General features: G+C 41.7%; 1 long non-coding RNA gene across 1 annotated transcript; it reads left to right on the forward strand.

Moving 5' to 3' along the window:
• The first annotated feature begins 10,453 nt into the window (after positions 1–10,453).
• LOC115305955 lies at positions 10,454–12,018 on the forward strand. Its single transcript, XR_003915105.1, has 3 exons — positions 10,454–10,656; positions 10,902–11,187; positions 11,608–12,018. It is a non-coding gene; the product is annotated as an uncharacterized LOC115305955 (long non-coding RNA).
• Positions 12,019–15,285: the final 3,267 nt, after the last annotated feature.

The following is a 15,285-nucleotide window of genomic DNA, read 5'->3' on the forward strand; positions in this document are numbered from 1 at the left end:
GCTCCCTGGGTCTGTTCTGGATGACACACCTGTAGAAAAGGGTATGGAACACAAACGCCACCCCCCTTCCTTCAGAAACATCTTAATGCTCAAGGGCCATCCTGGAATCTCCTTGTCTGGTTTTGTCTTTCCTCTGAAATGTGACAAATGTTTATTTGCATTTCTCTTAAGAAGACACTGTTAATCTCAAGACAGATAAAATAACATCCAGTTTCATGGCAGTTTGGTTTTGAACAAATGCAGCTACACATTTCTAAGGACTGGTGGAAAAGATTGTAACAACAGTGTAGTGGAGAAAGTAATATTTTTGCCCAACACACTGTTAATGTAAACTCAAATATTGTAAACATGGAGAAATAGTATCGCCCTCTTCTAAGCTTGGATAAGACAGAAGGAATTCTTTAAAACTTCCAAAGGTTATTACAAGATCAGTTTATAAGGATCAGCTATGAAATTACCAGTGAAACGTGGATTCCAGATACATATAAGGGCCAATAGTACATTTAAGAACAACAGAGCCCTCTCATGACCTTCCTGCTATCAATAGCACATATTCCAAGCTTAGTGACCGTTAGTTACCCAGGTATTGATAGAAAATGCCTCTTTTAATGTTTGTTCAACCTAATAGTTGGTTGTTTGAACAATAGTGTCTGTTACAGGACTTACTAACACATCAAACCAATATTTATTAAGCAAATGATACATTATACTGATAAATATTCCTTTGTTAATATTTCTGATTTGTCCTGTTGAAAGTATAGCTCTTAGAGATTAAGGACCTTTAATTGGATCTTCATTTGCTGCTTAACTGAAGATAATAATGAATATCCATGACTACATGTACCTTTTCTGATGAACACAAACAAATCTAGACTACGTGCATACGCTGGTAATTTAAATAATAAAAGTAACACACTAATGCATTCAGATTATTCTAACCATAATTTATGAAATGAATGAAAGTGCATAAAAATATAGATGGGCTGAATTTTGTGGTGGGCATTCCTTCATGACTGGCTGCCCTTTTCTATTGGCATTCCAATTTCCTTTGGGAGAATTATGAAATCCCAAGGCTAGTCTCGTTAGGAGACATGTGGTGTAAGAATCCCCTTGGCTTAAATTTGCCAAAAAAATTTCTTTTCCTTTTATCCAAGAATCCTAACTGATGTTCCCTTTATGAGGAACAAGGAAAATAAATAAATAGTGGTCAGAATTTGAGGTATATTTAATAACTGTTAATCTGATAAAACAAAACAAAACAATTTTGGTTGGTATTCCAAAATGATCCAATGGGAAAGAAACTTTGCATTTATGCACATTCTACTTAGGCACCACATTATCTTCCTCTCAACAGTAACATATTCTCTTGTTCTTCTCTATAAGGAGGAAAACACCATATCTTAATGTCAACAGACATGGTGAAATAAATGGGTTAATAGACATCTTAAGTGTCTTTGGTTGAAAAGTGCCTTATTAGAACAGCAGACTATTATTACTGGCTGCTCACTGGGGTATGAAGAGGAGAAAAATCAATAGTCAATAGGTTTTCTAAATCCCTATGTGATCTGACTGGAGTTATTCCATTTTTTGGAAGTGAAAGTGATGAGCAAAAAAAAAAAAAAAAAAACCCCAGCATAAAGTAGGATGTTTCTAACATAAAAATTTTTTTAAAATATTTTGTCAAATGTTATTCATTTTTGAGAGAGAGAGAGAGAGAGAGAGAGCGAGCTTGAGCACAAGTGGGGCAGAAAGAGAGAGAGAGAGAGAGAGAGAGAGAGAGAGAGAGAGAGAGAGAGAGAGAATTCCAAGCAGGGTCCATGCTGTCAGCACAGAGCCCCATGCTGAGATCAATCCCATGAACCGTGAGGTCATGACCTGAGCCAAAATCAAGAGTTGGATGCTTAACTGACTGAGCCACCCAGGCACTCCCCACCTTTTTCCAGATGTTTATTTATTCATTTTTGAGAGGGAGGGAGAGTACATGAGCAAAAAGAGGCAGGGAGAGAGGGAGGGAGAGGTCTAATTTTCTTTTAAATGACTTCTTATGTATTCTCCTCCACTATCTACTCATTAAACCTTGGCACCCAGGTAGATCCAGTGGTGGCAGGGAATTGCTGTCCCCTCACTCCCCACATACTTAAATTTTGCCACAAAAGCACCTTTTCCATGGGACTACTTAGACAATGAGCCATTTCCTCCTAGTGTTATTTGTCCAGGATCCATAGAATATTCGATGTAAAACATTCTCTAAAATTTGGAGATTGTTTGGTTTAACCCTGCCACGTACTGGAGGAGACAACAGAAGTTAGTCTAAAAGAACACAGGTAATTTGGGTGTAGGAGAGCAGACAAGAATTTTACTTCTAGACATAACTTTGATCCTTTCACTGAAACCATTGAGTTTCTCCCGTAGAAATCATCTTAAGGGATGGTGCTGTGGTCAGTGCCTTACCTGGGAAAACTGTATATTTGTTTAATGTTGTAGGCAACACTGTCCAACAGAACTTTCTGCAGTGATGGGAAGAGTCCATATCAGCATTGATGATGTGACTAATGGGCCTGCGGGACTAGGAAACTGAATTTTCTTTAACTTTTTGTTGTGCAGGTACAGAGAGTTCTCCTATATCCTTCTCCCAGATTCCCTGGGATGTTGACAACTTACATAATCACATTGCGCTTGTCAAAATGAATAAATCAACCTTGGTGCAAAAGTGTTAATTAGCCTACATGCTTTATTCAGATTTCACCAGTTTTTCAATGATTGCCCCTTTTATTTTTCTGTTTTAGGATCCAACCCAGGATCCTACATTGTATTTACTCACTAGGTCTTCAAAGCCACAAAGACCTGAAAATTTACCTTGATTAAATATAAATTTAAATGGCCACATGTGGTCAGTGGCTCATAAGGGACAGTACAACCACAGAGTGTACAAAACACATTCACATCCACTACCTTCTTTAATTCTGACACCAACCCAACGAAGACCCACTATGACCCCCAAGCTATGGTGGAGGAAATGGAGGCAGGGAGTACGTGTGACTTGCTCTTGTCACATCACTCGTGAGCAGCAAAGTGGTTGAAAGCTTCCAGGGTTTTCTGACCCTCGGCGTCACAATTTTCTACTCTACCACAGCTGCTTCCCCACAGTGACACGTGTGACTTCAAACTCACAGGAGACTCTGATGTAACATTTATTACTAAGATATGTGGAAAAATCTATATATGTTAGAACATCTTTTAAAAAGCAAACAGCCCTTTGGAGTGGAAAAGGTCTCAGTATTCTGGAAGAATGGCTCCTCCTCCCCTTGACCTCTAGATAGATGTTGGGTCCCAGTCCCCAGTCTTGGGACCTCTTCTGTATTTACACTCTCTCCCGAAGTGATCTCATCCTGTTCCATGGCTTTAAATAACATTTATAAACTGATAGGCCCCAAATTTATATCTTCAGGCCAAACCTTGCCCTGAAACTCCACCTGCTTCCTTCTCACAGTCATGTGAATGTCTAATGGCATCTCTAACTGAGAATTCTTAACATTGTGCCCTCTCTAAGGCCCCCAGTCTGGGCTTCTCCAAGCCTTCCTGTCTCTAGAAATGGCCACACTACTACTCAGTTTTTTAGTTACTCAGGCTGAAAACCTAGAAGTTGTTCTTTACTTATGTCTTTTTCTCTTATTCTCATTGTAAAACCCAAACCATCTGCAAGGGCTGTTTCTCCAACACGTACTTGTTATCATCCGCCTCCTCGAGCTCCATCCTTTCTCACTGAGGCTGCTACCCTGACTTCCTGCTAATCATTCTCCATCAGATCTTGTAATTATTCTTTTTTGAATCATCTAACAGCTTCCCATTGCCCTTAAACTAAAATCCAGCCACCTTGTGATGGTTCAAAAGGCTCTAGATGATCCTGTCTATTGCCGTCTTCATTCTCTCTATTCTCCATTTGTGACCTTCCAGTCCAAACAGACTTCTGTCAAATTGAAAACTGAAGCCCACCAAATAAGAACTCATCCACCTCAGGGCTTTTCAGCTACTGTTCCGTCTGTGAGTTCCACCTCCAGATTTTTACATGGCTGTTTTTTGTTATGGGCTTAACTGTCACCTCCTCCTGGAGACCTTTCCTGACCGCTCACTCACTCTCTGTCACCTTGCTCCAATTATTTTCTGAGGAGCAGTTATCCATTCTGAAATGATGTTATCATCCTTTTTGTTCCCTTGGTTAACTTCAATCAGAATGTCAGCTCCACGAGACCTTATCTCTCTTGAGCACCGTATCACTAGCACCTGTGAACGTTTGATCCATGGTAGAAGCTCCGTAAATACTGTTGAGCGAGTGAACGAAAGAAGGCTCCCATGTGAATATTGACTTTTTGGACTCTCAGCAGTAATGAAAATCCATTCTTATTGCGTGGTGAGTGATTTTCAGAGTGGCACTTCAGGGTCAGCCAGTTATTGGGTCTGTCTCTCTGGTGAGATCAATAAAGTGGTCAGCCACAGGAACCTCGGCCTCACAGTCAAGAGGATAAATAACTAAATGACTCAGCAGAAGTCAAAGTATCATGTTTTAGATAGGCTGGGCTAGGCGAAGCTGCAGTAACAAATATCCTCCAAACCTCCGTGGCCGTACTTACACAAACGCCAGGACAAGCTGGGCACATTCCAGGGCACTTCTTCTCCATGTGGCAATGTGGGAGATGTGTGTTTTGATGTTATGGTGCTATCATCACAATAAATGGCTTCCTGGTCTCACCACAGGCAAAGAGAAAGCTGACAGTTCACACACCAGCTTCTAAATGCTTGGGCCAGCAATGACAAACATTATGTCTGACCACAGCCCATTAGCCAGAACTTCCCGTAAAACTGAGTGATTGCCAGGGGGCTTGCAATATGGAGGTATACATGTCTATTTGATGAGTGGAAAATGTCTCCATAGCAGTCCACACTTCAACACATAACACGACAAACACCTCTCCACGGCGGCTTATCTAAAGTCCCATCTGGTCATTGCATCTAGCTCTTGGTTCAGGATCTCAGGTGGGGGTGGGGCGAGTATGTTAGATGTGGCATCTCCATCAGGGCAGGACACAGCTTATTGTGGTCCAGAGACCTGTGAACTGAAGTGATGTTACCCAGACCCAATTCTCCCATACCCAATGCAATAGTCCACAGGGAAGGGCAACCACAACACACACACCCTTTTGAAAAAGAGAAGATTGTGAGGTATATCATGGTCTCTGGTCAGTAACAGAGTCCAGAGTTCAACATGGCCTTTGGTTCCACTTCTGGAAGTTTCTTCCTTTTTCATTATTTTCCTTCATCAAGTAGGAGGTGAGTGTTGGGGAACACGCTCCCCTAGAGACATGTGTGCCTTTCTCAGCCCATTTTTTGCTTGTAAAATATTAAATCTCAAATAGTCTCTTTCAAACCAACAGCAATTTTCTCATCTATCAGCTTCCAGTCAATACTATGAGCCAGCAATCACACCCAACCTTTTTTAAAAAAATTGTTTCAGATAAACAATTTCATGTTTATTTCCTTGTTTTCTTGCCTCCGATGCCCTCCATGTCTCAACTTCATGGTCCTGTCTGCTTGGGTGATATTGTCACTCCTTCCATAGGATTTTACCCTGACTCTTTTTTATCCAACAAATGATGTTATGGAGTACCACACCATTTGTCTGATTCTTTTCCCTGAGTTTCTTTGGGCCAAATGTTTTCTCAGTATTATTAGGAATCATTAAGTGGTCCCTTGAATAAATGTAGCAGGTCTCAATTTCTAGAATGTATCTTCTTTCTTTTTTTCTTGTAAAAGAGTCCATTCTTTTTTGGGCTCATCTCTTTCTTCTGACCCTTTGCAACACATAGTCTCTAAGTGATCGCTTCCCCTGGAGTTGTTGGCTCACAACCCTGTGATCTCTTCCGTTTTTGCAGGTGATAGACTGCACAACACGAATTACTATGTTCCCCAAATTGGACATTGGTTTCCACACTGCCCACAGCCTAACCATTCAGGCAGTGCTGCATATTTTAATCCTGAGAACTTCTGTCATTCCAGCCCCCTTGGACTGGGTGATCTCCAAGATTCCTTTAAATGTCCTATGATTCTAAGATGATGCACTTTGCTTTGTCCTACAGTAAAATCCTATTGCTGGAACACCATTGTTACATGTGCATTACACCCATGGATAAGTCAGGATACAGACTACTACTGAAGTACATTTTCCTCTTGTGTGTGCTTAAAAAGAGAGTGGAAAGAGAAGAAAGAGGCAGTTGTGTGATCTGGAGTTGTAAGTCTTCCATAATTTGCGGGGAATGGTGCCATGTCAATCCAGGAAAAGGAGAACAAGAGACAGGAAACAGCGGAAAAGGCAATCTAGTATAATAAGGGAGGGAGGAACAGAGTGCTAAAGAATGTAATTGAGAGGAATAATGTCTATAGTCGAAGAGGGTGTGGTGGGAGAAGGCAGGAAGGACTCCACCTTTCTGAGTCTCCACGGCTGCTCAGACAAGGAATTTATGTCAAGCTTCAGCAAGTGACTCAAGAAAGAAGTAGGGTGAGCAGCTAAAGCTCAGGGTCTTAGAGAGCACTGGTAATGCCAGGCTTCGATGACTTTCTTTAGGGGTATTTGAAATTCTATTAATCCTGGGCTTTGAAAGAGCCTTAGCCAAATTAAGGGATGGGACTATGGTCATGGTAGAAACTGGTGGTATGGTGAGCAAGGCAGAACCCAGGGGCAAGTGACTGACCTCTTTGAGTGTCACATTTTTCCTCTAAAATGGGGGACAATAAAGATACTTAGATTGTGATGAGGAATAAATAAAAGAATGAACATACATAGCATAGAATTCATGCAGAGCAGTTGCTAGTGCTGGTGTAATGATGGCGCTGACAGTAACGGTGCCATGTAAGAGGTAAGAGAGCTTCTCAGCCTTCTCTGCACATTATAAGTGCCTGCGACCTTTCAACAACTCAATGCCTAGGAGGCACCTCGCCCATTAAATCAGAATTGCCGGGGGCGGGACCCAGATATCAGTACTTTAATATCTCCCCTGTTGATTCCAGTGTGTGGTCAGTGTAGAGCAGCCCTGGTGAAGGGTTTCTGAGAGAACAGGGATAATTTATTAAAACCAAATGCCTCAGAAAATAATAGCATAGAACAGAATGCCTCTGAAAGCACTGCACATTGATCAGGAAAATTTTCAGAGATGTGACTGAGAATCGCCCACAAGAGTCATAGGTGTGGACCCATTCATTTGTACAGTTATTCAAGAAGTCTTTCACTGAATCCTTTGAACAAGACAGAGAAGCTGTTTTGGGGGAGACAACAGTCAAGTGCAGAGCTAAGCAATATGACCACCCCCAAATTTGAACAGCAGTGGCTTCAACAAAAAATGGATCACAAAGGGATCTTAGCTATTTTTATCATGGCTAATTTCTTTTATTTGCTATTAATTCTTTAAAATGTATTTATTTTGAGAAAGAGGAGAGAAAGAGCATGTGCAAGTGGAAGAAGGGCAGAGAGAGAGGGAGAGAGAGAATCTCAAGCAGATTCTGCACTGCCAGCATGGAGCCCATGGGCTTGAACCCACAAACTGCAAGATCATGACCTGAGCTGAAGTGGAACACTTAAATGAGTCGCCCAGGTGCCCCATGGCTAATTTATTTTAAAAGGAAACACTGAAATCAAAACATAAACGATTTCTTCAATTTGGCTGGCGAGGATGTGGGCATTTTTTACATTCCTTTTTGTACATTTCTCCTTGTTTGGATTATTTCATCAAAGAAGACAATGCTACATAATCATAGCACTTAGGTGCTAAATGTTATGATAGGGGTAAAATTAGGATGCGGTGAGAATGAAGAAGAGGAGGGCCACTCCGAGTGGGTTTAGGAGAGTGAGGGGAGAGGGTCAAGGAAAGCTTTCAAGAAATCATTGACGGGGTGCCTGGATGGCTCAGTTGGTTAAGCGACCAACTTTAGTTCAGGTCATGATCTTGTGGTTTGTGAGTTCGAGCCTTGCATCAGGCTCTGTGCTGACAGTTCAGAGCTTGGAGCCTGCTTTGGATTCTGTGTCTCCCTTTGTCTACCCCTCCCCCCACTAGCACTCCTCTCTCTCTCAAAAATAAATAAACATTAAAAAAATCATTGACTTTTATAAAACAGGAAGGTGTCACAAGAGGATTTGTGTCTTAAAAAGAACAAGGAGAGAAAGCAGAGATATGGAGCTGGAGGTATCATTAGAAAACCATTTGCCCCTCATGTGAAATGTGTAAGGCCTAGGCTAAGGCATCTACAGTAAGGATGAGAAAAGGAGTGGAGACCAGGGAGCTGATATTCTGCAGTGAGCTGATAAATTTAGAAATAGAAACAATTGGATGTGCGAGGTAAGCAAGAGGAAATCTGGGATGCCTCTTGAGTTCCTGGGCTGGGTTTTTGGGCACACATAGTTCTTGGCATAAGTAACTCAGCTAGGGCTTTCAGGATGAGCAATGGATAAGAAGCGAGGGCAAGTATTGGGTGAACGATGCTTGTGGTACATCTAAGTGTCCACATCAATAGACTACTTGGGCTCAGCAGAGAGGTCCAAGCCTGAGATGTAGATGTGGGATTCCAGTGTACGTTTCTTCCCTTGAGGAAACAGGATAAATTCAAACAATAGGATGAGCCGTACCACACCTACTTTATAATCCCGAAGATGGGGATGAGAAGAAAGTTATTCCCAAGAGGGCTGAGAAAAAGCAAATAGACTAATAGGAGGTAAGATAAGGAAATAGTGTTCACCAAGCCCAGGGGAAGGTGTGAATACCAAGTAGAAAATAATCCAAAAGGTAAAAACCATCGAAAGGTTGACTGAATACCCAGGAAAGGTATCACTAAATATAGCAATTTATTTGTAGGCCAATGGTGATTCCAAAAGCCATTTCAGGACACCAGGCTGTAGAGGGGAACTTGTAGCATGGAAGGCACTCATTAAATGTTTGTTGGATTGCAAATGCACTGGGTGATTTCCATCATGGAATAAGCCTTCAGCCTCGAGGCAGGGGCAGGAGATGTTGGAGACGGAATGAGGTCTTTCATTGGGCTTCTCAGTCTGGCCCATGAACAGTGGTTCTGCTGATGAATCTCGAGGGGGAGACTCCCTTCTCCTAGCCCAGACTTTGCCAACATCTTTGCCAACATTTTGCAGCTCTGATCCATTATCAGTAAGTGTCACCCATTAGCCATATATAGAAAGAGCAAGCAAGGAAAATGCGCTGTGGGGGCGGATGACTCAGGGTGTTTGGCAAAGGAATAAATACGCATTTTACCTTTAGTGGTGATGGATTGAGGGCCCTCAAGGCAGAGACTGCTGTCTGGTTCTCCTCATTGTTCCTCCTCCTCCTCTACTTCTGCATAGCTCCAAGCACCCACCGGTAGGACCCACAACAAACCATGAATTAAAGCCAGCTTCTGGTCCAGGTTTGAATTGCACAAAGTTGCCCCATGGAGCTGGGTGTGTGTGTGAGCTTCCCAAACCACTATAGCCATTGCCTCTCATTCACCAGCTAACTTAGTAGCAGGTTCTGAAGCCCAAATTCGGGAGGACATCCTGTCTGCTCAGTTCTTGGTTGCATCTCCAGAGTGCACTGCGTTATGTCTACACTGGTAGAGAATCAGAAAATATGAACGACAGGAGGAATTTGGATGGACTCTTTCTGGCCCTCTGAATTTCCTTAATGCTTTATTTTTTAATTTAAGCCACGTGAGTTATACCAACTATGGTTCAACCAGAGACACAGAACCAATATAGACATCTACAGTAAGAGATCTATGACAAGGAATTGCCTTATAGGATTGTGGGAGCTGGCTAAGCACATCCAAAATCCGCAGGGCAGGCAATCAGGAAGAGAAGATCACAAGCAGAGTGGAGCCCGGGGGGCATGGCCGATGCTGTTGTCCACAGGTGCAATTTCTTCTCTGTCTCCGTTTTTCTGGGAAGTCTCAGCCAGGCTTAAAAGACTTCCCAACTGATTAAGTCAGGCCCACCCAGACTATCCAGTATAATCTTTCTTATTTATAGTCAACCGATTAGTGATTTGAATGACATCTGCAAAGCCCCCTCAACAGTCTCATCTAGATTAGCGTCTATTGTAATAGCTGGGGGCTTTAGCTTAGCCAAACTGACATCAAAAAGACAACACGTGCATTTAAGAATAATGTGTTAGAGACCTTGTAGATGAAGAAGATGGGTTTGTGTATGTGTAGAGAGGAGATAGAGGAGAGAGGAGAGAGAGAGAGGAGAGGCAGAGGAGAGAGAGGGGAGAGAGACAGACAGAGAGAAAGCTGGTTCTGGAAGCCGGGTGACCTCCTTGTTCTCCCTTTGGAATCTGGAATCTCACAGATGTCTGTTTGCGGGGGAAGGTCATTGGTCTCTAGCATACTGCTCAGGGAAACCATGAGATTCTATAGTCTTAACTAGTCTTAACACACTGATGTTTTAGGTAGGCCATGGGCCACCAGAACCAGCTGCCCCCCTTGTTCCTTCCACGCCCAAGGCGGTAAAGTGCTACTCTGGATTTTCCTCCAGGGCTCCCCGCGCCGGGTGAATTTCTCCACAGCGGCACCAGAGGGCGCCCGAACTGAGGGAAACGCCTCCGGACTCCAAGAGGAGCCAAGCAGGTGCTAAGACGCCCAGCGACCCAGAACTCCCTGGCACCGTACAGCCCCTTCCCAGGGACACTTACCACCTTTATGCGCACCTTTATGTGCACGTTTCAGGGATGAGCAGACAGGAGCAAAGAACTAGCAGATTTCGCTTTCCTTCGTAAGGGGCGAGACGGGGCGTTTGCTGCAGAGGGAGGTGGTGGCCCCAGGACCAGGGAGGTGAGATGGGGTTAACTTTTGACTCACTTGTCAAACCGTAGGCTGCCACCTTCTACTCCTGAAATCCGTGGGCAACTTGTCTTCGTGCTGAGAGTATAGGAAGGCCCACTGTCCTGGCAGGAAGGCACCTGGCGTCGGTGCCCAATCCCATGGTCCGCCACTAAGACCACCCGTGGGTGCATGCAGACCAGGCGGACCGGGGCGCCCTGCACCCCAGCTGCTGAAGTTTGCAAGCCGATCTGCATTGTCTCCCACTCAGCCGCCCCTCTCATCAGCAGCCCCACACGCTAATATCAAGGGCCCAAAGCAAACAGGTCTTTTCTGTAGGTTAGTATTATTACTTTTAATCTTGGGATTAAAAAGAATGTTATTGCAGCTAATATCATCCATCTCTCTTTTCCTCTTCCCTCCTTAAAAAGTGCAGAGTCTTAATGAAATGCTTTTAAAAGCTATATAGATTTTGAGGGAAAGAAAAATCACTAGAGGACTTCCACTAAGGTTTAATGCAATGGCCTTATTAAAAATAATAATGGGCATGACTTTTTGCAATTCTCAAAGGTGGATGGTTACCAAGGACAAATAGAGCAGATCAGACAGTTGGAAATTATAACGAATGGCTGCTGCACTCATAATTTGCACAATAGGGACATTTAAACACTCTGAGACTGAGCAATAAACACATTGCTCACTCAGATACAATGGAGGGCAGGGAAGGAAGCTGCATTCTTCTCTCCTTGTCTGATGTAGGCACCTCTGGAAGGAATGCGTGTCTGGGAGGCTTCTTAGCTGTCAAGAAGTTCTTACATTTCTTCAAGAAACTCAACCTAGGTTTCATCAAGCCATGCCACAGAGCAAAGAGAATTAAATATTTTTTTTAAGACTACGGTTAATCCTGCAACCGAAATATGAAGAAAAGAATCCTGCATACGAAAAGTCTGTGAAATTTTTACAGGAAGTGTGCAAAAATGTTGTTTAAATATCCTCAGATGAAGAAGAATTGAGATACACACCCTGCTCTTCCCCCCCAAAAAACCCACCATGATTTTTAGCCATCTATTCTCAGACTGGTGCTCCTAGAAGTCAATGAAATAAAATAGCATCTTTTGGGGGAATATTTCAAATATTCTTTGAAAGATGTTGCTAAATGTGTATTTGAGTAAAGCCAAACCTTTTTATTATTTGTGCTTTTTTCATTGAAATCGTGGGGTCACATTAAGGATTTTCTCTCCCTTTATAAACATCAGCACAGTGCCATAACTTCCTTTATTTGCAATCAGTAAATCCCAAGGCTAACAAAGAACTTTTTAAAGAAAAAATGTGCCCTAATGAATTCAGTACTTCTTTATATGCATTTTTATACGTACTAAATATATATGCATAGTGTGTCCCTGGTAAAGTTGGGTTCTGCTGATGGGGTAACCGAGGTAAATCAACATAGAGTCCATAGCACATTATAGGGTCCAGTTTATTGGGTTTTACCTTCAGGAAAAGACTTCTATTAAGAAGGTACAAGTGCTTGCATAGCTAACCTGCCTTGTTTTACACTGTGCTGTATACATAATCTCTTTTAAAATTTTTAAATCAAAGCATGCTATATTGAATACATTCCATTGGAATCCAGTGGTTAAAAAATATAAAAGTTTACTGCTGTAGCAACGTTTTGATTAGTACTTTCCATGAGCAAGTGTTGTTGAGTAAACTCTCGAACAGTCTATTTGCATTCAGACAAGAACTGACGTAGCAAAACAGGTGACACTTTCAACTGTACAAATATATTATTTCCCATAAATATTCCTAATGAAAGAGGTGGTCTGTTTCAGAGGAAGTTTCTGCAATGAAGACTTTTAAATGACCGAAAAGAAATTGTTCCCAACCTTGATAAGTATGGGCCTGGAGGCTGGGAGGTTGAGTTATTAGGTGTGGAAAGGGAGAGTCTAGAAAGCCTCTCCCACGTACATTTTAAAGTAAACAGCCCTATAGCGTGTCAGAAAGCATCTTTCATTGCCATTCTCTTACGTCAGAATCTTACCGTTTCTTCCTCCATCCAAAAAAGTGAACTCAGATACAAAGAAAGGGTGTTTTACTCTAATGAATCGTTTCAGGAGATGAGAGTTAATGCTGGGATTTTTTCACTCGACTGTGCTGATTATTTTTTAAATAAATATAAGAAAGAAACAAAAGAGAAAAACATTAATACCTTTAAACGAAATTCAAATGTATAAAATGTTCAATGCTCAGAATTTTGATCAACCTTCACCTGACGTTTACTGATCAGTTTGGACTTTATCAGTTAACAAGAAAAGTAAAAATAAGATGCGGGTTTGAAAGGGAATTTTTGTTCCCCTTTCCCCCAACTATGATTCTCCGGTTCAAGAAGGGCTGTGTTTCTCTCCGAGTGTATGCTTAAATATGGAATCAAGATGAGGGCACATTGTTCCACCCGCTGTTTCCTGAGTAACAAGTCAGTGCTCCGTGTTTCGTAGACGGCAGACCTCTGATTTCACACACTGAAGTGTGGAAAAGCCCCATGTACTGGAGCCAGAGGTCTGAATCCAGACTTTTCTAGTACATAGTTTCAGCCTATTTTTCGAGTTAAGTGCAGTGAATATCTTTATTTGTATACTAGTGTTATGTTTGGGCAGATTGCTAGCTATTATAATTCTGTGTGTGTGTGTGTGTGTGTGTGTGTGTGTGTGCATGTGTGCGCGCGCGTGCATGTGCGCCTGTGCGCGTGTGCCCACCCACTCACGCATACACTCACGCGCATGTGCATGCGTGATTGGAATGGGGGAGGCACAAAAGCAGTGGAGTGGAGGGAAACATGAAGAATCAAGGTCGCAGAAAGCCTCTGCTTTGGGATATTATACATCCTCCTTTTCTACGATCTTATTCACAATGAATTTAAAGGAGAATAATATTATTTGGGGAAGTAAATCTCTCCTTTCTTTCTCAAAACTGGTCAGAGTTATAGGAGACCATCTATTCTGTTTCATGACTGTTCAGATGTGATGTTTCTATCCTCTGGCTTACTTTTTGTGCATGATACATGCACACAAGTCTTCTGCTCTTTGAACCTCTTCGCTGTTGGCTGACAATGAAATTGGGAATAACATCTCATTCTTTGTTGCATCCTGATGTTCTTTCTTTGTGAAACTGATACCTCTCTACAATGAATATAATTTAATGACAGCAACAAACAACGCTAATCACAATGCTATGCCCCAAAACGATGCTATACCATAAGACTGCCGAAAAAGGACATTTCATGTTGGAATGGTTTGATTTGATGATGGTGAAAAGAAAATGTTACCATATTCAAAGAAAATCAAATAGTAAGCAGTCAAAAGCAAACTATGTAAAAGGATCTCAGTTTTCAGATGAAATGCACTGTGCTTGATTACAACTCATGTAACATTCTGCCAGTGTAAATTTTATTAATTAAAACAAAAATTACATAGCCTGTTAATCTTGTAGGTTAATCAAAGAAAAAAATTTAGTTCAAAGCCTTGATAGAATGCAACTGTGTTCCTCTTTGATATAAAGAATGCTTCTCAGTGTTCCTTCCAAGTGGGTTTGACTGAATGACTGTCACTAGCTTCCACTTGCAAGGGCTTTATTTGCATATAAGGAATGTATTATTATGTGCATTAATATAATATATTATAGTAATGTATAATATAACAATGTAATAATAAAAACCCTTTAATTATGCACCTATGCTGTGTTTGGCCCTGCACACAGTGGGCTTCCACAAGGAAAAAGATGCAGTTTGTCCCCTAGAAGTTCAGTGGCTCATTTAGAAAAATTAACCAATTAGCCAAGTTTTCACATAACCCAATTTACTTACTGTTTAATAAGTCTTTCTTAAGAAATAACTCTCAAAAGATAACTTTTTTCCTTAGAATTTATTTAAGAGAGAGAGAGAAAGAAAAAGAGAGATCACAAGCCAGGGAGGGGCAGGGAGAGAGGGAGATAGAAACTCCCAAGCGGGCTCTGCATGTCAGCACAGAACCTGACGTTGAGGCTTGAACCCACAAACTGTGAGATCATGACCTAAGCTGAAACTAAGAGTTAGTTGGATGCTTAACTGGCTGAGCCACCCAGGTGCCCCTCAAAAGATAACTTCTACTCAGTGACAAACTACTTTTTACAAATTCCAAATTTGTGGGGTTTGAATTAATAAAACATTTCTAAAACATTTCCAAAACTGTTTAGGTTGAGAATTTTAAAACATCCTGGCTATGTGGTCTATCTATTCTTCTATGCCAGCTTTATATTGTGAACGTGTCTTTATCACCCTTACCAGTTGTTTTGCATTGTCTTCCCCTTTACAAGCATCTTTGAGGACAGACAGCTTTATAGCCAGTCCGGGATCTTCAGCATTAAATGACAGAATGAGCTAACACAGCTTAAAATCATGCTAAA

The sequence above is a fragment of the Suricata suricatta genome, chromosome 2 (genome assembly GCF_006229205.1).
Source record: "Suricata suricatta isolate VVHF042 chromosome 2, meerkat_22Aug2017_6uvM2_HiC, whole genome shotgun sequence".
In the NCBI taxonomy this organism is placed as follows: Eukaryota; Metazoa; Chordata; class Mammalia; order Carnivora; family Herpestidae; genus Suricata; species Suricata suricatta.